The sequence below is a fragment of the Lissotriton helveticus genome, chromosome 9 (assembly GCF_964261635.1).
Source record: "Lissotriton helveticus chromosome 9, aLisHel1.1, whole genome shotgun sequence".
Lineage (NCBI taxonomy): Eukaryota > Metazoa > Chordata > Amphibia > Caudata > Salamandridae > Lissotriton > Lissotriton helveticus.
This window is the reverse complement of record NC_136070.1, coordinates 1,238,236,023-1,238,262,106: the sequence shown is the minus strand read 5'-3', so window position 1 is coordinate 1,238,262,106 and position 26,084 is coordinate 1,238,236,023. Positions and strand designations below refer to the sequence as shown.

The 26,084-nt window shown below is 52.1% G+C and overlaps 1 protein-coding gene across 2 annotated transcripts in view; it reads right to left on the bottom strand.

The window, feature by feature from the left end:
* Window positions 1–26,084, bottom strand: part of PODXL2 (podocalyxin like 2) — a 272,175-nt gene that overhangs the window by 216,709 nt on the left and 29,382 nt on the right. Inside the window, exon 1 of one of the 2 annotated variants that reach the window (XM_078662431.1) lies at window positions 6,541–6,565. The exons of the other annotated variant lie outside the window; for it this stretch is intronic. The gene's annotated coding sequence lies outside the window, so the exon portion shown is untranslated. Of the gene's footprint in view, window positions 1–6,540; window positions 6,566–26,084 lie in introns of those variants that run through there. 2 annotated transcript variants of the gene reach the window in all.

Here is a 26,084-nt window from a genome sequence, read left to right as displayed (position 1 = left end):
ACCTTAATGCCTAAAGTACTCCCAATATGCCAAGGAGAGTTACATTATGGGGCTGTGGGCACCTGATGCCATGGGTGAAGGCCTAAACATGGTGGTGGGAAGAGCCTTCAAATGCCTGCTCTTGGCAGCCACTGGAAAGACACCCACACCCAACCATACACAGGCTCCCAGATGTACACCCAAGCCCTGAAATGCAAACATACAACTAGAAGGGCACACACAAGGACAAATGCATGCTTGGTACGCATGGAGGTTCAAAAACCAGGTCACTCGTCAAGTTCTGGAAAATGTTTTTGCCCTGTTGGAGCCGCTCCCATTGGAGCGGGCTGCTTTGCTCCTCCTCTTCCTGTGACCCTGCTCCTGCAGCCAGTGTCAGTGAGGGGTTCATACAGGAACCGCCCATTGGTTTGCTCCACCCACTCCCTGAAGGGAGGGGGGATGTGACTAGACCAGGCCATTGGCATTGCTAGGCATTATGCCGCCCATGGCAGCCCCTGTGTTTGCTGCCCCATGAAGTGGCAGGTAAGAGCGGGGGCGGTGAAACCGCCGCCCCCAAAACTCATGCCGCCCATGGCGGACCACCCCCTCCCCCTTTTCTATGCCACTGCCGGGGCCTTAGTGGAGGCCAACCTCCAGGAGCAGAACCCGACTGGACTGGGCGGGGACATGGTGAGCAAAGGCAGGGAAGGTACTGGGCAGCAGATTAGGGCACTTGGTTCAGCCCAGTCATAAAGTTACGCACAGGAATTAGGCCTGGGGGTGGGAGAATTTAACCACAGGCACGGGACACAGGACCATCTTTCTCCTGGGAATTTTACAGTAGTTCAGCTAGCAGGACTTCAAGTGCATCCCTTTACCACAGAATGTTTTCACATTGGTGCAACCATAAAATCCTTCCAGGAAGGGCCTGCCTGCACTGGCAGCAAAGAAAATGGGAGGTGGGGATCGGATAGGTTCCAGGTGTATATACGCCCTAAAACTGTCAAGCAATGGGCAGCTAGCTGAGCGGATCAGGAGGAACTTTATGTGGACGTTGGTGCAAGGGGACAGGGAAAAATAGAATGCTTCATCAGTATAATAAAGTTATTTTTAAGAGCTTTTAGTTCACCAATTCTGTGTTTGTGTTCTATTTCACAGAGGGCAGAACAGTGTGGTACAAGGGGGACTGCGCTTTGGAAAGCAGGGGTCACAGTGGAGGGACTTGGAAAGTGGCATTAAAGCATGCCGAACCAGGTCAAGAAACACTGACGTTTTGATCATCCACTTGGGGGGAAAGAGCTTTGCAGCTGTAGGAAGGGGTGACTTGTTTCAGATTAGGAAGAACTACTTCACACTTGGCCTTGAGCATGGATGACCCAGAAGTGGTATAGTCAGACATTACTCACGGGAGGTCCTTGGCATGGATTCCATCCCAAGGGGGTATGACGTTGTCAGAGAGGTGAATAAACAGCCTCCTGTCCAAATCCCCCTTGGTGGCGGGCTTAGATTGGATTAAGCATAGCTTAATTAACTTGCGTCAATGACAATATTAAAGTCAGGACATTGGGACGGATGTATTTCTACAGGACATATGGGTCACATCGAATGCAAGGCATTATTGGTAGAGTGGAAGATTTGAGGCGCAGCATTGGCGGGGGGGGGGGGGGGGGGGTTTTCTGGCAACAAAATCTACCAGCAAGGTTTGGCGGTACTTACAAAGCAATACGTAAAAATAGCATTTGCCAAAGGTGAACAGGCCAAAAACAGGTGACAGTCAGGACCCAGGGGCTACTGGCAGGCTTCCGCAATTGGCCTTGGAGGTTGAACCGGAATAAATCAGTCTAGGGTAGAGCCTGTGGCCTGAAAGAAGTTGGGAGGTTAGATGCCACCAAAAGTGAAAGGTCACCCGGTCGAGTTGGAAGTGGATGCTTACCCGGAAGGAAAGGCATGTGGTGCCGGAAGCGAAAGGTCACTCAGCCGGGTTGGAAGCAGACGCTTACCCGAAATGAAAGGTGTGGTTGCACCGGAAGTGAAAGGTCACCTGGTCTGGTTGGAAGCAGACGCTTACCCGAAATGAAAGGTGTGGTTGCACCGGAAGTGAAAGGTCACCAGGTTGAGGCTGGAAGCAGACACTTGCCCAGAGTGGAAGTGAATGACGGCCGGCACTGAATGTAGGGCACAGTGCTTCTGGCTATAGTAAGGAAGTCACAGGCTTGCCAAATAAATCAATGGGTGTTGAAGGATCGCTTATAAGTTGAAAACTGCCTAATAACCTGCAGCCTCAATTCTGCCATATTGTGAACTTGGTGTGGTCTTAGTTTGGGGGATCCGGGTGGGGCGTCCAGGTGGGGGTGCCTCCGCTAAGGAAGAATGGTGTCTTTCCTTCACAGTATCTGGAGTAGACACACAAACTCACACACAAACAGTGCCTATGAGCCTATGAGTACTTGGAATACAGTGGGCAACCACCTAGGAGCACCATGGTGATTGGCCAATGTGTTTCATGCCTACAAGTGACGTACTGGTAATGACATTGTAATTGGTCAATGTGTTTCACGCCTAGTGCAGTTGCAGCGTTTGTAAAAATGTCAACATGTGCTGAGGTTGATCACTCGCACTTGCAGGACCTTAGCGGGCGCACAGCTGCACCAGGGTGATGGCTGATTCTATGGCTGCATGGCATCACCTGTGACAGCAGACTTGAGGCCGGGTCTGGTGGCTCAGTGGACTAATGCATCCATTGTAGGGGCCTGTCTTCGGCCTCATGGTCTCAGGTTCAAATCCGGGCAGGTCCACTCAGCCTTTCATCCTTCTTGGTCAATAAAATGAGTACCATTGAGTTTGCTAACAAAGGGGCCGATTCACAGAACTAAATTAAGACAAAATCATAAACTTACTACTTTTGGTATTCACAGAAGGCATTTAGTAGTCTTAAATTATGATTTTGTCTTAAATTACGATTTTGTCTTAAATTATGATTTTGTCTTAAGTTAAACTTAAGTTTGTCTTAAGTTAAACTTAAGTTTATCTTAAGTTTGTCTTAAGTTTAACTTAAGATAAAATCCAAATTTAAGACAAAACCGTAATTTAAGGCAAAATCGCAATTTAAGACAAAATCCTAACTTAAGCCAAAATCCTAATTTAAGACTACTAAATGCCTTCTGTGAATACCAAAATTAGTAAGTTTATGATTTTGTCTTAAGTTACTTCTGTGAATCGGGCCCCACAAACATACACGTCATGTTTCCGCTCCCCGCTGCTCCCGTGGGGGGCGCGTCATGATTTATATGTATAACGCATTATAAATATACTTTCTCTATGCATAAGTGTTGTCTGTAGTCTGTACCCGTAACATCAAAGTAAACTAAACTGCTGAGCCTAAAGGTGTTTAAACCAAGGAATATCTCTGCTATGCAAGGCCTGAGATTTTAAGATATGTGTACATTTAGGGCCCGATTCACAAAGGTAAACTGAGACAAAAGTCTAACTTTACGACTTTTGGTATTTACAAAGGGCATTTAAGAGTAGTAAAGTTAGACTTTTGCCTCACTTAAACTTAAGTTTTGGTTTTAAGTTTAACTAAGACCAAAACTGAGACAAAAGTCTAACTTTACTATTCGTAAGTGTCCTTTGTGAATACCGAAAGTCGTAAAGTTAGACTTTCGTCTCAATTTACCTTTGTGAATCGGGTCTTTATTTTTACATTCAAACCTTGCAAGTAGATTCTAATTCATGACATAGAGATGAGAATCTACTTCAATGGGACGTAACAGATAAAGAAAGCGGAAGATAAAAGTCAAGGGAAATACTTCAAAATTATATATGACCAAACCAAAGTCCACACCAAGGTGATCGAATATCAGTTTGCTATTCAAGAGTATTAATCTGCCAGTGAACATTATGGCTCTTATGGCAGGCAGTGGCAGCCGGCATGACTCGCGGGTGACAGGGTGTGGGGTCTCTACTCCTGCTCTTCTCGTGAGACAGGAAGCCAGGATAACAGCCAGGCTCCGCTAACCAATCACAATACTGCAATGCAGCATTGTGATTTGATTGGTTTAGAGCGTCCTGGTTCGACGCCCAACCAGGGAATGGGGGCCTGGGCATGTTCTCCCTGCAGGCTGTAATGCAGCCTGCATGGAGAACAGGGAAAGTGCGCATGGCTGTTTTGTGAGGCCAGAGAGGGCAGACCAAACAGTCATTGCGCACTTAGGAGTGGACAAACCACTCCTCCCCTGCCCTGCTCCGAGGGCAGAGCAGCCCCTCCCGCCCACCAAGGAAGCATAAAATTATAAGAACTCACAGTTATCATTTTATATTTCCTTTACTTTGCATTGCTCAATAGAAGTGGGGCGACGCTCCTCTGCCATAGGGAAGGAGCCGCCACTGAGCAGGTTCTTTGGGTATTTGTGCCGTGAAACACAGCAAGCAGTTCCTTTTCGTCTAAATGGGGTTGGGAGAAAGTGGTAAGCACCCTTCCCAATTCCCGAACAGCCATGAAGAAAGGTGGGTGGGCTTGGAATACATGTTATATTCGATAAATGATTGCTTCTATCGAGCTTTTGGAAAAATCTTTGGCTCTCTGCCCGTTTTTGGAGAATTGTGCAGTACAAGGTACCACTTTCTAAGTCCACACTCACACCGAACTGGGGGGCATATTATCAAGAACATCGATAAAAATATCGCCGCTTTAGCGGCAGGAAACTGCTGCTAAAACGGCGATAATGGGCTTAATAATATGCTCTTGTGAATTCCCATAGCAGCCCAGGTTCTGGTGTTAACCTGGGCTGCTATGGGAATTCACTAGGGCTTATTATCAAGCCCATTATCGCCGCTTTAGCGGCAGTTTCCTGCCTCTAAAGCGGCGATAATTTTATCGCCGTTCTAGATAATATGCCCCTAGATGTCTCTGCTCGTTCTCTGCAGTGTGAGGGGGTATTCACGCCCCACCTGTCAGTGATCACTGGTCGCCTCTGCGATGAAGAACGGGTGCAAAAGAAAGCACCTCGTAAACATTTACTCTCCATGGCTTGGCACCTAGAATGAATGTGACGGGGCTTGGAACAAAGCCCCCTTGTGCTCCCAGGAGGCCAGGGACCTCAAACAGTGAGTGTTGTGGGCAGAGATTAAAAAGGATTTGCAGAATTATCCTTCAAAGCTCAAACTAGGGCTCACCTCATTAACTCTTTCAAACGTAGTCAAACTCGGCCTCACATTTCTTGAATCACGTAAACAGAATTAGTGTGAGGGCAAGCATGGTCTTAGGGACCTGTGGCCTCCTTCCCTACAGGACGGTCCCGTGTGTGTGCTTGTGTGTGTGTGCGTGCGCGCCCACGCACGTTTCTATGTTGGATGAGTGTTGAGTGCCACTGACTCCTGTGGGTAAAAACCATTTACCACTCATGAGATACAACGCATGCCAGTACAACGCGATTATTACAACGACTGCGTTGTTACATCGCATACCATTGCAACGCCAGTCGGAACAACGACTTGCTGTAGGGGGCAGAAGGTGTTGTATTTAAAATCCAACACCTTCCCTACAGTTGCACAGACTGGAGTTGAAATAATAAAATATACTATTCCAATATTCAGCGCCCCCCCCCTACAGCAATCATTGTAATGACTTGCGTTGTAATGGTATGCGATATAAGAACGCGGTCGTTGTAATGACCGCATTGTAATGGCATGTGTTGTAAATGCATGCGATGTAATGTGGCCTATTCCTCGTGTGTGTTGGGGAGTGTGTATGTTTCTGTGTGTGCGTATGTGTCTGTGCATTTGTTTGTGTTGTGTGGGTGATGTGTGTGTGGGTGTAGGTGTGGGTGTCTTTTGCTGTTTTTAACATAATGGGTTCTATTCTCAAACTCACCTTTCTTGTGTATTTAGCTATATTTATGAAGGTAAATGTATGTATGCGATTCGAGAACTGTCAGTGAATTCTTGTAAAAATATACACCTGCATGCATTAGTGCGCTTGGGTAAACATTCTCCGGTGTTTGTGTGGGTGGGTGTGTCTGTATATACACTCAGAGACGTTTTAAGACATGGGCAAAGTGGGCTCTGACCCAGGGCCCCCAGCCTTTAATGGGGCCACCTGATGGAGCCAGCACTGCATTGGAGAAAGACTTGCCCTGATGACCTTGAATAATTATTAAACAGGGTTTTTAATTCCTTTAATTTATTTTGAATGTGGCTGATGTGTGAGAGTCTATCACAAACATTCATAAGAGAAATGTTATGTTTATGTTTCATGCAACATTCATAAAAGGTTTCTATTAGATCAAAACAGCACCTCACATATGAGAAATGGGCGAGGGTCACAGAGATTATTTGCAGTAAAATCAGTGAGCTGCTGTTGTTCTAAAGTATTGAAAACACAGGCCGCTATCCATGTGCATGGTCAGTGACCTGGACAAAGAGGGCAGGAAAGAGCTGGAATTGGGTCAGAAATTCAGAGTTGTTCTGAACAGGGTCCCCAAAATCCGTTTTGCCCAGAGCCCCCAAAGTCCTTAAAATGTCCCTGTGTACACTCACAAAGTAATATATTTGTGTACTCACAAGTGTTTCCACGCCAGTTATTTCTGTGCCTAAGCCTGCGTCCACACTCTCGTCTACCCAGGACTCGTGGGACGTTTTTCTACAATACAGGACGTGATATCTTCTCACGTGCTACGAGCCTCTCTGAGGCAAGCCTCACTCCTTGAGACATCTCCATAGAACCTTGATCCGTAAGGCCACTTTGCCGCTCCATCTCATTGGGACACCTACGGTGGACCCTGCAATTTTGTTCTAGGACACCCGACTCACGACATCTTTTGGGGTTTCTTTCAATATCGTGTATCGAACTGTATGGCCGCTTATGACGTAACAATAAGAGCAAGATTTCTTCTTTTTACATCTGTGAATATACGTCCCTTGAGGCGATAGACCGTGTTTGTCTCTAGGAATGGAGCTTATGATTCCATATAAATATATAGTTTATTGAATTGAAGATACAGCCTTGTTTGCAAGTCCACTTGTATTATACAAAGACTGTAGTACTGGATACAAAGTGATATCCCCCATTGTGGAGAAGATACTAAAAGAAAAACCTACATTGTGCGCCCTGATGAAGGATTGGTGTATATTCGGTCCTGTTCCGAAACGCGCGTCGGCGCTCTTCTTTTTCTTGTTTTGTTTGGTCGTTTTGTATATACACATTTTTGTATATTGTTTGTTTGTTAACCTTTTCTTTTTTGTTTAGCTAATATTGTCTTATGTCATTGATGAGAGTATGGATGTGTGTGTGGATGTTGAATATATTTAGGCTGTCTGAAGGCTGTAATGTATAAATACTGCAATGTAAATAGACTGTATATATGTCCATGATTCTATCGCATTTATGATAGTTTTTGATTATGAAAAAATAATAAATAGATATATACTTTTGAAATAATCCGTTCTGTGTGGGACAATGTTGATATTTGAAAAGAATTGGAGTTAATACCCATCTGTATATTGCTTTCTAGGGGAGGTTCTCTTTGTTTTTTTGAATAAGCCTGCGTATGTCCACACACCAGAGCAACAACTCTTCTCTACCACGTCAACTTCGGGGAAGATTTCGCGCCAGTTTCAGATTTCCCACCCGTTTTTCGCACCAGTTTCGGATTTCGCACTAGTTTCAGATTTCGCACCAGTTTCTGGCGGTGTTCCTTTGTTAAACACCGCGTTATTTTACAAGTGAGTGAGTCCACTCCTAGGCCTGCGCCATCAATACACTGCTGGGCGCCCAGGGCACCTTGGCAGACGCCCAGCTCTAAATCTGAAGAGTTCCAGGCAGCGAATGCCTGCCGTGAGGCGCAGCCACTCAAGGTCAAGGCGCAGTCTGCAAGGAACTCTGGGAGTATTTAAGGACAAGCTCAGTCCGATGTAAGATGATACAGGAGAAGAGAAACATAGCGCCTGGTGGGAAGGAACCCCTGCTCGTAAAACCCAGCGCCTGTGTCTCTCGCGTGGCTGTACGAGGCCCCAAGCCTTCGGCGCATCACTGGCTGGTGGACAGACCAAAGCAGCCTGTGTGTGTGCGTGTGTGCGTGTGTGTGCGTGCGTGCGTGTGTGTGTGTGCGTGCGTGTGTGCGTGTGTGTGTGTGTGTGTGTGCGTGTGTGTGCGTGCGTGCGTGCGTGTGTGTGTGTGTGCGTGCGTGTGTGTGTGTGTGTGCGTGTGTGTGTGTGTGTGTGCGTGTGTGTGCGTGCGTGCGTGCGTGTGTGTGTGTGTGCGTGCGTGTGTGTGTGTGTGTGCGTGTGTGGGTGTGTGTGTGCGTGTGTGTGTGGGAGCATCTTACTGCACCTGTTGTGACTCCAGGCCTTCCCTCCGTGTCATCCGAGACACTTCTGGCTGCAGAAGGACAACATCAAAGGGCCCATTCAAAGGCATTTTGGATGACGTAAAGTGATACTTTGATAGCACTCGTTTACGCACTCATACATGCACTCCAAAGGCAATCATTCCAGGCCCAGAGGCACCGGGCACAGAGACACCAGGCCAGAGACACCAGGTCCAGAGACACCAGGCACAGAGACACCAGGCACAGAGACACCAGGCCCAGAGACACCAGGCACAGAGACACCAGGCACAGAGACACCAGGTCCAGAGACTCCAGGCACAGAGACTCCAGGTCCAGAGACTCCAGGTCCAGAGACACCCGGCACAGAGACACCAGGTCCAGAGCCACCCGGTCCAGAGACACCAGGCCCAGAGACACCGGGCCCAGAGACACCTGGCCCAGAGACACCAGGTCCAGAGCCACCTGGTCCAGAGACACCAGGTCCAGAGACACCCGGCACAGAGACACCAGGCACAGAGACACCGGGCCCAGAGACACCTGGCCCAGAGACACCAGGTCCAGAGCCACCCGGTCCAGAGACACCAGGTCCAGAGACACCCGGCACAGAGACACCAGGCACAGAGACACTGGGCACAGAGACACCGGGCACAGAGACACTGGGTACAGAGACACTGGGCACAGAGACACCAGGCACAGAGACACCAGATCCAGAGACACTGGGCACAGAGACACCAGGCACAGAGACACTGGGTCCAGAGACACCAGGCACAGAGACACCAGGCACAGAGACACTGGGTCCAGAGACACCAGGCACAGAGACACCCGGCACAGAGACACCAGGCACAGAGACACCCGGCACAGAGACACCAGGCACAGAGACACCGAGTACAGAGACACCAGGCCAGAGACACCAGGCCCAGAGACACCAGGCCCAGAGACACCAGGTCCAGAGACACCCGGTCCAGAGGCACCGGGCACAGAGACACCAGGCACAGAGACACCGGGCACAGAGACACTGGGTACAGAGACACTGGGCACAGAGACACTGGGCACAGAGACACCGGGCACAGAGACACCAGGCACAGAGACACCAGATCCAGAGACACTGGGCACAGAGACACCGGGCACAGAGACACCCGGCACAGAGACACCAGGCACAGAGACACCGAGTACAGAGACACCAGGCCAGAGACACCAGGCCCAGAGACACCAGGCCCAGAGACACCCGGTCCAGAGACACCCGGTCCAGAGGCACCGGGCACAGAGACACCAGGCACAGAGACACCGGGCACAGAGACACTGGGTACAGAGACACTGGGCACAGAGACACCGGGCACAGAGACACCAGGCACAGAGACACCAGATCCAGAGACACTGGGCACAGAGACACCGGGCACAGAGACACTGGGTACAGAGACACTAGGCACAGAGACACCGGGCACAGAGACACTGGGTACAGAGACACTGGGCACAGAGACACCCGGCACAGAGACACCAGGCACAGAGACACCAGATCCAGAGACACTGGGCACAGAGACACCGGGCACAGAGACACTGGGTACAGAGACACTGGGCACAGAGACACCGGGCACAGAGACACCAGGCACAGAGACACCAGATCCTGAGACACTGGGCACAGAGACACCGGGCACAGAGACACTGGGTACAGAGACACTGGGCACAGAGACACCAGGCACAGAGACACCAGATCCAGAGACACTGGGCACAGAGACACCGGGCACAGAGACACTGGGTACAGAGACACTGGGCACAGAGACACCGGGCACAGAGACACTGGGTACAGAGACACTGGGCACAGAGACACCAGGCACAGAGACACCAGATCCAGAGACACTGGGCACAGAGACACCAGGCACAGAGACACTGGGTCCAGAGACACCCGGTCCAGAGACACCAGGTCCAGAGACACCAGGTCCAGAGACACTGGACCCAGAGACACCAGGTCCAGAGACACCAGGCACAGAGACACCAGGTCCAGAGACACCAGGCCCAGAGACACCAGACCCGGAGACACCAGACCCAGAGACCAGAGTTCCTTCTCCTGGGTTCACTATCAATCAGATCACTAATTGGTCATAGGGTCTTACCTAGAAGTGCAAGGAGGTTGTAGTGTTACATTAGTTACCAAATTTACACTTGAATGCAAATGGTGCCCACAGGTATCAACAAAGACATGAAACAGTAGTATTTTGTATAAAAATATTGATCAATCATTTATTAAAAAGGCAAAGTAAAAACAAATTAGAATAAGTAACAACATAAACAAGATTTCAAATTTTATCATAGGATTTTACAAACACAAAAAACATCCATCATATTTAAAAGATTGCTATTAAAACATTATACTGTCATTTATACAATGATTTTGGTTAAAAATAAATTGGACATGGGAACGAAAAAGTGTCGACGCAGCGTTTCGGTGCCTCTTTATTTTGCACCTTCTTCAAGGACTCGTTCACGATTCAGTTATTCTACTCTGAAAACATACAGTGATACATAACGTTAGGCCCATATTTTCGTACATTTGCACATAGATATTGATAACATTTCTAGATTTATACTAATATTTGGTAACTATGAACATCTGTACAAGCACCCTACAGTTCCTTAGCATTCATTTTGTTAACAGAATGCCAGGGATGGAATACATCCCTAATGCTATGGGGGGTCTAATTACTGTTATCTAGACACCTCGTGTTCTACTCCCTGCGGGTTCTCACTATAAGAGTAGAAATGTCGGCTGGCTGGGTTCTTTGGTTATTTTTAGTTTAAACTAAACGGTTTGACTTACCCAGGTACAATTATCCTGGTGATATTTCTTGTAATTCAAATTGAACACGTTTCTTCGTGTGCTCACTGTATTTCCTTGTCTCTTTTCTCTAAAAGGAATTGTATCATATGTCATGTTCGAGAACTATGCTTGGGTTCCCTGCGACTGAACTTTGCTTAGCACTTAAATGATCTTATTCCAATTATTACCTTGTGTAAGTGCCTTTGGTTGAGCGTCACTTGTTTTAGAAGAGATTGGGGACACGCTTCAGTCCTGTTGGAAGGATGTGTTCTAGTTACAACACTGGTTATCTAGTGTATTTACTCCAACATTTAGCAATTTTACAACTAAAACAGCATGTTACTGGCTGTCTAGAGGCTCTGTCAGTCTAAATTTAACGTGACATTTCTTACCGGTCCGCTTTACTCTTGGTCTTTTGAGAGTAATGGAGGACGCCTCTGGGAGCTACCTTCTGGTAATTTCATCAACCATTTACTCTGTGGAGTACATTGTTATATTTGTTACTCTAATACCGTTTCATATGTCACTCAATTATACTTCATAGGGATAATTTATTACCTGTATGGTTAAAATGAAAAAGAGCTTAAGTTTATTTCTTTCTCCTTATAGCTTCATCTACCCAAGCATAGTTCTCGAACATGACATATGATACAATTCCTTTTAGAGAAAAGAGACAATGAAATACAGTGAGCACACGAAGAAACGTGTTCAATTTGAATTACAAGAAATATCACCAGGATAATTGTACCTGGGTAAGTCAAACCGTTTAGTTTAAACTAAAAATAACCAAAGAACCCAGCCAGCCGACATTTCTACTCTTATAGTGAGAACCCGCAGGGAGTAGAACACGAGGTGTCTAGATAACAGTAATTAGACCCCCCCATAGCATTAGGGATGTATTCCATCCCTGGCATTCTGTTAACAAAATGAATGCTAAGGAACTGTAGGGTGCTTGTACAGATGTTCATAGTTACCAAATATTAGTATAAATCTAGAAATGTTATCAATATATATGTGCAAATGTACGAAAATATGGGCCTAACGTTATGTATCACTGTATGTTTTCAGAGTAGAATAACTGAATCGTGAACGAGTCCTTGAAGAAGGTGCAAAATAAAGAGGCACCGAAACGCTGCGTCGACACTTTTTCGTTCCCATGTCCAATTTATTTTTAACCAAAATCATTGTATAAATGACAGTATAATGTTTTAATAGCAATCTTTTAAATATGATGGATGTTTTTTGTGTTTGTAAAATCCTATGATAAAATTTGAAATCTTGTATATGTTGTTACTTATTCTAATTTGTTTTTACTTTGCCTTTTTAATAAATGATTGATCAATATTTTTATACAAAATACTACTGTTTCATGTCTTTGTTGATACCTGTGGGCACCATTTGCATTCAAGTGTAAATTTGGTAACTAATGTAACACTACAACCTCCTTGCACTTCTAGGTAAGACCCTATGACCAATTAGTGATCTGATTGATAGTGAACCCAGGAGAAGGAACTCTGATTTTTTGATATTGTTGACCCAATCCTTTTCCTGATAGAAAGGGTAGCTCCCAGATAACCCTTTTTTTGACCAGACCCAGAGACACCAGACCCGGAGACACCAGGCACAGGGACACCAGGTCCAGAGACACCAGGTCCAGAGACACCCGGTCTAGAGACACTGGACCCAGAGACACCAGGCACAGAGACACCAGGCACAGGGACACCAGGTCCAGAGACACCAGGTCCAGAGACACCAGGTCCAGAGACACCCGGTCCAGAGACACCACGTCCAGAGACACCAGGTCCAGAGACACCAGGTCCAGAGACACCAGGTCCAGAGACACCACGTCCAGAGACACCAGGTCCAGAGACACCCGGTCCAGAGACACCACGTCCAGAGACACCACGTCCAGAGACACCAGGTCCAGAGACACCAGGTCCAGAGACACCCGGTCCAGAGACACCCGGTCCAGAGACACCACGTCCAGAGACACCAGGTCCAGAGACACCAGGTCCAGAGACACCAGGCACAGAGACACCAGGCACAGAGACACCAGGTCCAGAGACACCCGGTCCAGAGACACCTGGTCCAGAGACACCCGGTCCAGAGACACCACGTCCAGAGACACCAGGTCCAGAGACACCAGGTCCAGAACACCAGGTCCAGAGACACCAGGCACAGAGACACCAGGTCCAGAGCCACCTGGTCTAGAGACACTGGACCCAGAGACACCAGGCCCAGAGACACCAAGCCCAGCCACAGCAGGCACAGAGACACTGGGCCCAGAGGCACTGGGTCCAGAGACACCAGGTACAGAGACAGCGTGCACAGAGACAGCGGGCCAGAGACACCAAGCACAGAGACTTCAGGTCCAGAGACACCCGGTCCAGAGACACCCGGTCCAGAGACACTGAACCCAGAGACACCCGGCATTGAGACACCTGGCCCAGAGGCACCGGGTACAGAGACAGCGGGCCAGAGACAGCGGGCCAGAGGCACCAGGTCCAGAGACACCAGGCACAGGGACACCAGGTCCAGAGCCACCCGGCACAGAGACACCAGGTCCAGAGACACCCGGCACAGAGACATCCGGCACAGAGACACCAGGTCCAGAGACACCAGGTCCAGAGACACCAGGCCAGAGACACCAGGCACAGAGACACCAGGTCCAGAGACACCAGGCCAGAGACACCAGGTCCAGAGACACCAGGTCCAGAGACACCCGGTCCAGAGACACCACGTCCAGAGACACCAGGTCCAGAGACACCAGGTCCAGAGACACCAGGTCCAGAGACACCACGTCCAGAGACACCAGGTCCAGAGACACCCGGTCCAGAGACACCACGTCCAGAGACACCAGGTCCAGAGACACCAGGTCCAGAGACACCCGGTCCAGAGACACCCGGTCCAGAGACACCACGTCCAGAGACACCAGGTCCAGAGACACCAGGTCCAGAGACACCAGGCACAGAGACACCAGGCACAGAGACACCAGGTCCAGAGACACCCAGTCCAGAGACACCCGGTCCAGAGACACCCGGTCCAGAGACACCACGTCCAGAGACACCAGGTCCAGAGACACCAGGTCCAGAGACACCAGGTCCAGAGACACCAGGCACAGAGACACCAGGTCCAGAGCCACCTGGTCTAGAGACACTGGACCCAGAGACACCAGGTCCAGAGACACCAGGCACAGAGACACCAGGCACAGAGACACCAGGTCCAGAGACACCCGGTCCAGAGACACCAGGTCCAGAGACACCAGGTCCAGAGACACCAGGCACAGAGACACCAGGTCCAGAGACACCAGGTCCAGAGACACCAGGCACAGAGACACCAGGTCCAGAGCCACCCGGTCCAGAGACACCAGGTCCAGAGACACCAGGTCCAGAGACACCAGGTCCAGAGACACCCGGTCCAGAGACACCACGTCCAGAGACACCAGGTCCAGAGACACCAGGTCCAGAGACACCAGGTCCAGAGACACCACGTCCAGAGACACCAGGTCCAGAGACACCCGGTCCAGAGACACCACGTCCAGAGACACCACGTCCAGAGACACCAGGTCCAGAGACACCAGGTCCAGAGACACCCGGTCCAGAGACACCCGGTCCAGAGACACCACGTCCAGAGACACCAGGTCCAGAGACACCAGGTCCAGAGACACCAGGCACAGAGACACCAGGCACAGAGACACCAGGTCCAGAGACACCAGGTCCAGAGACACCCGGTCCAGAGACACCAGGTCCAGAGACACCACGTCCAGAGACACCAGGTCCAGAGACACCAGGTCCAGAGACACCACGTCCAGAGACACCAGGTCCAGAGACACCCGGTCCAGAGACACCACGTCCAGAGACACCACGTCCAGAGACACCAGGTCCAGAGACACCAGGTCCAGAGACACCCGGTCCAGAGACACCCGGTCCAGAGACACCACGTCCAGAGACACCAGGTCCAGAGACACCAGGTCCAGAGACACCAGGCACAGAGACACCAGGCACAGAGACACCAGGTCCAGAGACACCCGGTCCAGAGACACCTGGTCCAGAGACACCCGGTCCAGAGACACCACGTCCAGAGACACCAGGTCCAGAGACACCAGGTCCAGAACACCAGGTCCAGAGACACCAGGCACAGAGACACCAGGTCCAGAGCCACCTGGTCTAGAGACACTGGACCCAGAGACACCAGGCCCAGAGACACCAAGCCCAGCCACAGCAGGCACAGAGACACTGGGCCCAGAGGCACTGGGTCCAGAGACACCAGGTACAGAGACAGCGGGCACAGAGACAGCGGGCCAGAGACACCAAGCACAGAGACTTCAGGTCCAGAGACACCCGGTCCAGAGACACCCGGTCCAGAGACACTGAACCCAGAGACACCCGGCATTGAGACACCTGGCCCAGAGGCACCGGGTACAGAGACAGCGGGCCAGAGACAGCGGGCCAGAGGCACCAGGTCCAGAGACACCAGGCACAGGGACACCAGGTCCAGAGCCACCCGGCACAGAGACACCAGGTCCAGAGACACCCGGCACAGAGACATCCGGCACAGAGACACCAGGTCCAGAGACACCAGGTCCAGAGACACCAGGCCAGAGACACCAGGCACAGAGACACCAGGTCCAGAGACACCAGGCCAGAGACACCAGGTCCAGAGACACCAGGTCCAGAGACACCCGGTCCAGAGACACCACGTCCAGAGACACCAGGTCCAGAGACACCAGGTCCAGAGACACCAGGTCCAGAGACACCACGTCCAGAGACACCAGGTCCAGAGACACCCGGTCCAGAGACACCACGTCCAGAGACACCAGGTCCAGAGACACCAGGTCCAGAGACACCCGGTCCAGAGACACCCGGTCCAGAGACACCACGTCCAGAGACACCAGGTCCAGAGACACCAGGTCCAGAGACACCAGGCACAGAGACACCAGGCACAGAGACACCAGGTCCAGAGACACCCAGTCCAGAGACACCCGGTCCAGAGACACCCGGTCCAGAGACACCACGTCCAGAGACACCAGGTCCAGAGACACCAGGTCCAGAGACACCAGGTCCAGAGACACCAGGCACAGAGACACCAGGTCCAGAGCCACCTGGTCTAGAGACACTGGACCCAGAGACACCAGGTCCAGAGACACCAGGCACAGAGACACCAGGCACAGAGACACCAGGTCCAGAGACACCCGGTCCAGAGACACCAGGTCCAGAGACACCAGGTCCAGAGACACCAGGCACAGAGACACCAGGTCCAGAGACACCAGGTCCAGAGACACCAGGCACAGAGACACCAGGTCCAGAGCCACCCGGTCCAGAGACACCAGGTCCAGAGACACCAGGTCCAGAGACACCAGGTCCAGAGACACCCGGTCCAGAGACACCACGTCCAGAGACACCAGGTCCAGAGACACCAGGTCCAGAGACACCAGGTCCAGAGACACCACGTCCAGAGACACCAGGTCCAGAGACACCCGGTCCAGAGACACCACGTCCAGAGACACCACGTCCAGAGACACCAGGTCCAGAGACACCAGGTCCAGAGACACCCGGTCCAGAGACACCCGGTCCAGAGACACCACGTCCAGAGACACCAGGTCCAGAGACACCAGGTCCAGAGACACCAGGCACAGAGACACCAGGCACAGAGACACCAGGTCCAGAGACACCCGGTCCAGAGACACCCGGTCCAGAGACACCCGGTCCAGAGACACCACGTCCAGAGACACCAGGTCCAGAGACACCAGGTCCAGAACACCAGGTCCAGAGACACCAGGCACAGAGACACCAGGTCCAGAGCCACCTGGTCTAGAGACACTGGACCCAGAGACACCAGGCCCAGAGACACCAAGCCCAGCCACAGCAGGCACAGAGACACTGGGCCCAGAGGCACTGGGTCCAGAGACACCAGGTACAGAGACAGCGGGCACAGAGACAGCGGGCCAGAGACACCAAGCACAGAGACTTCAGGTCCAGAGACACCCGGTCCAGAGACACCCGGTCCAGAGACACTGAACCCAGAGACACCCGGCATTGAGACACCTGGCCCAGAGGCACCGGGTACAGAGACAGCGGGCCAGAGACAGCGGGCCAGAGACACCAGGTCCAGAGACACCAGGCACAGGGACACCAGGTCCAGAGCCACCCGGCACAGAGACACCAGGTCCAGAGACACCACGTCCAGAGACACCAGGTCCAGAGACACCCGGTCCAGAGACACCAGGTCCAGAGACACCAGGTCCAGAGACACCCGGTCCAGAGACACCAGGTCCAGAGACACCCGGTCCAGAGACACCCGGTCCAGAGACACCCGGTCCAGAGACACCAGGTCCAGAGACACCCGGTCCAGAGACACCAGGTCCAGAGACACCCGGTCCAGAGACACCCGGTCCAGAAACACCACGTCCAGAGACACCAGGTCCAGAGACACCCGGTCCAGAGACACCAGGTCCAGAGACACCAGGCACAGAGACACCAGGCACAGAGACACCAGGTCCAGAGACACCCGGTCCAGAGACACCAGGTCCAGAGACACCAGGTCCAGAGACACCAGGCACAGAGACACCAGGTCCAGAGACACCAGGTCCAGAGACACCAGGCACAGAGACACCAGGTCCAGAGCCACCCGGTCCAGAGACACCAGGTCCAGAGACACCAGGTCCAGAGACACCAGGTCCAGAGACACCAGGTCCAGAGACACCCGGTCCAGAGACACCACGTCCAGAGACACCAGGTCCAGAGACACCAGGTCCAGAGACACCACGTCCAGAGACACCAGGTCCAGAGACACCAGGCACAGAGACACCAGGTCCAGAGACACCAGGTCCAGAGACACCCGGTCCAGAGACACCAGGTCCAGAGACACCAGGTCCAGAGACACCAGGTCCAGAGACACCAGGTCCAGAGACACCCGGTCCAGAGACACCAGGTCCAGAGACACCCGGTCCAGAGACACCCGGTCCAGAGACACCACGTCCAGAGACACCACGTCCAGAGACACCAGGTCCAGAGACACCCGGTCCAGAGACACCAGGTCCAGAGACACCAGGCACAGAGACACCAGGCACAGAGACACCAGGTCCAGAGACACCCGGTCCAGAGACACCAGGTCCAGAGACACCAGGTCCAGAGACACCAGGCACAGAGACACCAGGTCCAGAGACACCAGGTCCAGAGACACCAGGCACAGAGACACCAGGTCCAGAGACACCCGGTCCAGAGACACCAGGTCCAGAGACACCAGGTCCAGAGACACCAGGTCCAGAGACACCAGGTCCAGAGACACCCGGTCCAGAGACACCACGTCCAGAGACACCAGGTCCAGAGACACCAGGTCCAGAGACACCAGGTCCAGAGACACCACGTCCAGAGACACCAGGTCCAGAGACACCCGGTCCAGAGACACCACGTCCAGAGACACCAGGTCCAGAGACACCAGGTCCAGAGACACCCGGTCCAGAGACACCACGTCCAGAGACACCACGTCCAGAGACACCAGGTCCAGAGACACCAGGTCCAGAGACACCAGGCACAGAGACACCAGGCACAGAGACACCAGATCCAGAGACACCCAGTCCAGAGACACCAGGTCCAGAGACACCCGGTCCAGACACACCACGTCCAGAGACACCAGGTCCAGAGACACCAGGTCCAGAGACACCAGGTCCAGAGACACCAGGCACAGAGACACCAGGTCCAGAGCCACCTGGTCTAGAGACACTGGACCCAGAGACACCAGGTCCAGAGACACCAGGCACAGAGACACCAGGCACAGAGACACCAGGTCCAGAGACACCCGGTCCAGAGACACCAGGTCCAGAGACACCAGGTCCAGAGACACCAGGCACAGAGACACCAGGTCCAGAGACACCAGGTCCAGAGACACCAGGCACAGAGACACCAGGTCCAGAGCCACCCGGTCCAGAGACACCAGGTCCAGAGACACCAGGTCCATAGACACCAGGTCCAGAGACACCAGGTCCAGAGACACCCGGTCCAGAGACACCACGTCCAGAGACACCAGGTCCAGAGACACCAGGTCCAGAGACACCAGGTCCAGAGACACCACGTCCAGAGACACCAGGTCCAGAGACACCCGGTCCAGAGACACCAGGTCCAGAGACACCAGGTCCAGAGACACCCGGTCCAGAGACACCCGGTCCAGAGACACCACGTCCAGAGACACCAGGTCCAGAGACACCAGGTCCAGAGACACCAGGCACAGAGACACCAGGCACAGAGACACCAGGTCCAGAGACACCAAGCCCAGCCACAGCAGGCACAGAGACACTGGGCCCAGAGGCACTGGGTCCAGAGACACCAGGTACAGAGACAGCGGGCACAGAGACAGCGGGCCAGAGACACCAGGTCCAGAGACACCACGTCCAGAGACACCAGGTCCAGAGACACCCGGTCCAGAGACACCACGTCCAGAGACACCACGTCCAGAGACACCAGGTCCAGAGACACCAGGTCCAGAGACACCCGGTCCAGAGACACCCGGTCCAGAGACACCACGTCCAGAGACACCAGGTCCAGAGACACCAGGTCCAGAACACCAGGTCCAGAGACACCAGGCACAGAGACACCAGGTCCAGAGCCACCTGGTCTAGAGACACTGGACCCAGAGACACCAGGCCCAGAGACACCAAGCCCAGCCACAGCAGGCACAGAGACACTGGGCCCAGAGGCACTGGGTCCAGAGACACCAGGTACAGAGACAGCGGGCACAGAGACAGCGGGCCAGAGACACCAAGCACAGAGACTTCAGGTCCAGAGACACCCGGTCCAGAGACACCCGGTCCAGAGACACTGAACCCAGAGACACCCGGCATTGAGACACCTGGCCCAGAGGCACCGGGTACAGAGACAGCGGGCCAGAGACAGCGGGCCAGAGACACCAGGTCCAGAGACACCAGGCACAGGGACACCAGGTCCAGAGCCACCCGGCACAGAGACACCAGGTCCAGAGACACCCGGCACAGAGACATCCGGCACAGAGACACCAGGTCCAGAGACACCAGGTCCAGAGACACCAGGCCAGAGACACCAGGCACAGAGACACCAGGTCCAGAGACACCAGGCCAGAGACACCAGGTCCAGAGACACCAGGTCCAGAGACACCCGGTCCAGAGAAACCACGTCCAGAGACACCAGGTCCAGAGACACCAGGTCCAGAGACACCAGGTCCAGAGACACCACGTCCAGAGACACCAGGTCCAGAGACACCCGGTCCAGAGACACCACGTCCAGAGACACTAGGTCCAGAGACACCAGGTCCAGAGACACCCGGTCCAGAGACACCACGTCCAGAGACACCACGTCCAGAGACACCAGGTCCAGAGACACCAGGTCCAGAGACACCAGGCACAGAGACACCAGGCACAGAGACACCAGGTCCAGAGACACCCAGTCCAGAGACACCCGGTCCAGAGACACCCGGTCCAGAAACACCACGTCCAGAGACACCAGGTCCAGAGACACCAGGTCCAGAGACACCAGGTCCAGAGACACCAGGCACAGAGACACCAGGTCCAGAGCCACCTGGTCTAGAGACACTGGACCCAGAGACACCAGGTCCAGAGACACCAGGCACAGAGACACCAGGCACAGAGACACCAGGTCCAGAGACACCCGGTCCAGAGACACCAGGTCCAGAGACACCAGGTCCAGAGACACCAGGCACAGAGACACCAGGTCCAGAGACACCAGGTCCAGAGACACCAGGCACAGAGACACCAGGTCCAGAGCCACCCGGTCCAGAGACACCACGTCCAGAGACACCAGGTCCAGAGACACCAGGTCCAGAGACACCAGGTCCAGAGACACCACGTCCAGAGACACCAGGTCCAGAGACACCACGTCCAGAGACACCACGTCCAGAGACACCACGTCCAGAGACACCAGGTCCAGAGACACCAGGTCCAGAGACACCCGGTCCAGAGACACCCGGTCCAGAGACACCACGTCCAGAGACACCAGGTCCAGAGACACCAGGTCCAGAGACACCAGGCACAGAGACACCAGGCACAGAGACACCAGGTCCAGAGACACCCGGTCCAGAGACACCCGGTCCAGAGACACCCGGTCCAGAGACACCACGTCCAGAGACACCAGGTCCAGAGACACCAGGTCCAGAACACCAGGTCCAGAGACACCAGGCACAGAGACACCAGGTCCAGAGCCACCTGGTCTAGAGACACTGGACCCAGAGACACCAGGCCCAGAGACACCAAGCCCAGCCACAGCAGGCACAGAGACACTGGGCCCAGAGGCACTGGGTCCAGAGACACCAGGTACAGAGACAGCGGGCACAGAGACAGCGGGCCAGAGACACCAAGCACAGAGACTTCAGGTCCAGAGACACCTGGTCCAGAGACACCCGGTCCAGAGACACTGAACCCAGAGACACCCGGCATTGAGACACCTGGCCCAGAGGCACCGGGTACAGAGACAGCGGGCCAGAGACAGCGGGCCAGAGACACCAGGTCCAGAGACACCAGGCACAGGGACACCAGGTCCAGAGCCACCCGGCACAGAGACACCAGGTCCAGAGACACCCGGCACAGAGACATCCGGCACAGAGACATCCGGCACAGAGACACCAGGTCCAGAGACACCAGGCCAGAGACACCAGGCACAGAGACACCAGGCACAGAGACACCAGGTCCAGAGACACCAGGCCAGAGACACCAGGCACAGAGACACCAGGTCCAGAGACACCAGGCACAGAGACACCAGGCCAGAGACAGACTGACCAGAAAACCGGGCGCAGAGACACCTGGCCCAGAGGCACCGGGTACAGAGACACCAGGTCCAGAGACACCAGGCACAGGGACACCAGGTCCAGAGACACCCGGCACAGAGACACCAGGTCCAGAGACACCAGGTCCAGAGACACCAGGCACAGAGACACCAGGTCCAGAGACACCAGGTCCAGAGACACCAGGTCCAGAGACACCAGGTCCAGAGACACCAGGCCAGAGACACCAGGTACAGAGACACCAGGCACAGAGACACCAGGTCCAGAGACACCAGGTACAGAGACACCAGGCACAGAGACACCAGGCCAGAGACAGACTGACCAGAAAACCGGGCACAGAGACACCAGGCCCAGAGGCACCGGGTACAGAGCACAGAAACACCAGGCTAGAGACACTGGATCCAGAGACACCGGGCCCAGAGGCACCAGGCACAGACACGCTGGGCCCAGAGACAATGGGGCCAAGGACACTGGACATAGAGACACCAGGTCCAGAAGCCCGGGTCTAGAGACACCATGTTTGAGACATCTGGCCCAGAAACATCGGTCCAGAGACACCAGACCCAGAGGCACCAGACCCGGAAACACTGGGTCCAGATATAAGGGGTTCAAAGACATCAAGTTCAGAAAGACCAGGCCCAGACACACCGGGCACAAAGGGATGTATGACGGTACAACGCGTGGTATTACCACGCGTACCGTTACAACGCGTCTTTTACAACGCAAGTCGTTACCACGACTTGCGCTGTAGGGGTGCGGACTTAGGAATATTTAAATTTACTATTCCAACACCAGCCTACGTACAGTAGGGAAGGTGTTGGAATAGTAAATCTACTATTCCTTATCCTTGAGCGCCCTCCAGCGCAAGTCGTGGTTACGACTTGCATTGTAAAAGACGCGTTGTAACGGTACTGCGGGGTAACATCCGCGTTGTAAAGGATGTTCCCCGGCACAAAGGCATCGCACACAGAGACACCGGGCCCAGAGACGCCTGGCCGGTCGCAGTTGCTGCAGAGGTTGGGGCTGCAGGCATGTTACATATGGGGAAATTTAACCTCAGAGTTTGGTAGAAATCTTTTGGATGTTTTTGGTAATACGCATTGAACGTTAGTATGTTTTTTTTTATTTTCCCATCGATGTAAATAAACACTGGGTGCTGCATTTATAAATTTAAATTACGAATATTTCTTTATTTTTCGGTTGCTAAATTTCTTCTGCTTTGGGTATCAGCCCCTCAGATAAAGATTGGGATGAAGAATGCTGACGAGGAGGTAATGACCCAGGTTCCTTACCGGTTCTCTTCATTGATCAGAGTCCTGGTCTTTCTGGCCACAGTCCAAGTTCCCGCCCTGACCTCCCTTAAGAAAGAAGGACTTTTTGGTCTTTTGGCCTACTAATACTTCTAAATAGATCTTGATACAACAGGAAGTGATGGAGAAATATGTCTTACTTTTCTATAGGGGGCAAAACCTTAGTACTTGAGGCGGCCATGTTTGAAAGGTGGGATGTACTCAGACTTGGATACCTAGATAGTTAATCAATAATATTGATGGAAGCAAATTGCCTGTCAGACATAGACTGTGATGAGGAAGAAGGACTCAGAGTACTGAATCCTACCAGAAAGCAACCAGGATATTTCTCAGCAGCAATTGTCTGAGTGAACCTTCCTGCTAGCGTGAAGCTTGTATTTGCTTTACTGATTTTTTATTTATTTTAGCTTTTCCACCATTTATAGTCTTAAATTGATTAAGAATAAGGTTTAACCACTCTTATTTCTACCAATGCTTATGTGCACATGCCTTCGGACTGTTTTGTCCTATCTGAACACATGCGCTGGACCATGGCTTTCAGCCTATAGTAGCACTCTTCCATTTGCAGAGTTGCGAACTTCAGGCAATATTATTCTTAATATTGTCATTGTTAACTATATGTTAGAAAGTGGGTTACTGGTTATCTGGATTATGAGCCCTAGTCATGCAGCAAGTCCAATCCTAGTCAGGGTAAGGCACAAGCAAACCCCAAACTTACCTGTATGCAACACCTTGGTATCTTGGCACAGAGCAGGCAGGCTTAACTTAGAGAAAATGTGTAAAGTAATTGTGCAACACTTCAAACAGTAAAACAGTGAAAGATCCCTTACCAGGTTAGACAAATAGAGCAAACTTTCATAAATAAAACAAGACCAAAATATCAAAACTCCAATCAGTAGAGCTGTAGTTATACATAAAAAATAAACTGCAATATAGTGCTTAGACGCATAAAGCACCAACCATGGCTATCTGGTCACGCTGGGCCAGGTGAAAGTCAAAAGTTCAAGCAGACTGTGAAGGAGCGTGGGTCGGATACAGTCCCAGATTAGTCCCACTGAAGGTTTACCTTCTAGTCCCGTTCACATTGGAGAGGGTGACTGAGAGCAATGACAGCATCGCGGACAACAGTCGGCGTGGCACCTAGAACAGGCTGGGCATCACGGACGAGAGGGCAGGAGATTTGCATTGGCATTCCCCCACGGACTGAAGATGCTGCTGTGTGAAGAGGAAGGCTTGTGGCGGCTCACACTGATTTTCGGTGCGAGAAGCGTAGTTCCGTGCAAAAGGGCCCTTTCATGGGCATGAAGAGCCCAAAAGCTTGAATTTAAGAGCCCAGGAGCCATACCAAGGGTCTAGGGCCTGTGGTGCACCTCTTGGGGGTCAGGAACTTGCTGAAAAAGGGTCCAGGAGCTGTTGGGAAGCCTGTTTTGTCCCTGCAGGTCCAGGTCTTCTTCCACAGGTAGGAGGGCAACAGGCAACAGGCCAGCACAGCAGGGCAGCATTCCTTTTATAGCAGCAGTCCAGCAGAGTGGCAGTTCTTGTAGCAGCACAGCAGTCCTTCTTCCTAGCAGAGTATCTACAGGTCCAGAAGCATACTGAAGAGTTGATGTCTGAGGTCCCCTTTTTCTACTGGTGCCATGGTTCTGGAAGCTGGGAATAGCTTCTAGACAGTGTCTTTCAAATGCTTTGAATTCCCTACCTCCCCAGATCTGGCTTCAAGTGGACTGAAGTGACACTGCAGGCTCATTAGGCCCTTTGTTTGGAGACTGAGCACAGCCTATTCAAGTGTAAGTGAGGCTGGGCCCATCTCCTCCTTCACATCCTGCCAGTGATGGCCCATCCAGCCACACCAAAGCTCCTATTGTGTGTGGCTGTCTAGGAGGACTCTACAAAGCCCAACTGCTAACGACACCAAGTCATGTGACTAGAGACAGGCTGCAGGCACCAAATGGCTAAGGCAAGGAAAAGGCAACTTTCCAAAAGGGGCATTTTCGGAATTGTAATTTAAAATCTGACTTCACCATAATTTAAAATTAGGATTTCTGAGACACCAAACATGAGCTGATTATCTCTTCCAATTTGGGCATTACACTGATAAAATATAATAAGGCAACTACAATGTTATCCTATGGGAGAGCTAGGCCTTGCAGTAGTGAAAAACGAATTAAGGAGTTTTTCACTACCAGGACATGTAAAACCTTTTAAATATGTTGCACCCTGCTCTTTGGGTTGTCCAGGACCTACCCTAGTGGTGACATATATGTATTAAAAAGGAAGGTTTGAGCCTGGCAAAAGGGTTATTTTGCCATGTTGAAATGGCAGTTTAATACTGCACACACAGGCTCTGCAAACGCAGGTCTGAGACATGTTTAAAGGGCTACTTAACAGTGGCGGTTCCTTGAGAAAGTGCTGCGGGCGGTAGAGCAGGGCAGTGGAGGGGCAGGCTGGGGGGTAGTAAACTCCGCAATGCTGCCGAACGGAGTTGTGTATATAAATAAATAACTAAATAAAACAAATTACATTGCACGCTGCATCGCCGATTTGGCGTTGCAGTGCGCGCAATGTAATCCGTTTTATTTATTCATTTATATACACAACTCCGTTCGGTAGCATTACGGAGTTTACTACCCTCCACCCTGCCCCGCTTCACCGCCCGCAGCACTCCCTCGAGGAGCCGCCACTGCTACTTAAGTAGGTAGCACAATCAGTCCTGCAGGCCTACTAGTAGCATTTAAGTTACAAGCCCTGGGCACATGTAGTACAACTTTACTAGGTACTTATAAGTAAATGAAATATGCCAATTGTGGGATAAGCAAATTCTACCATGTTTTAAGGAGACAGCACAAGCACTTTAGCACTGGTTAACAGTGGTAAAGTGCACAGAGACCTAAG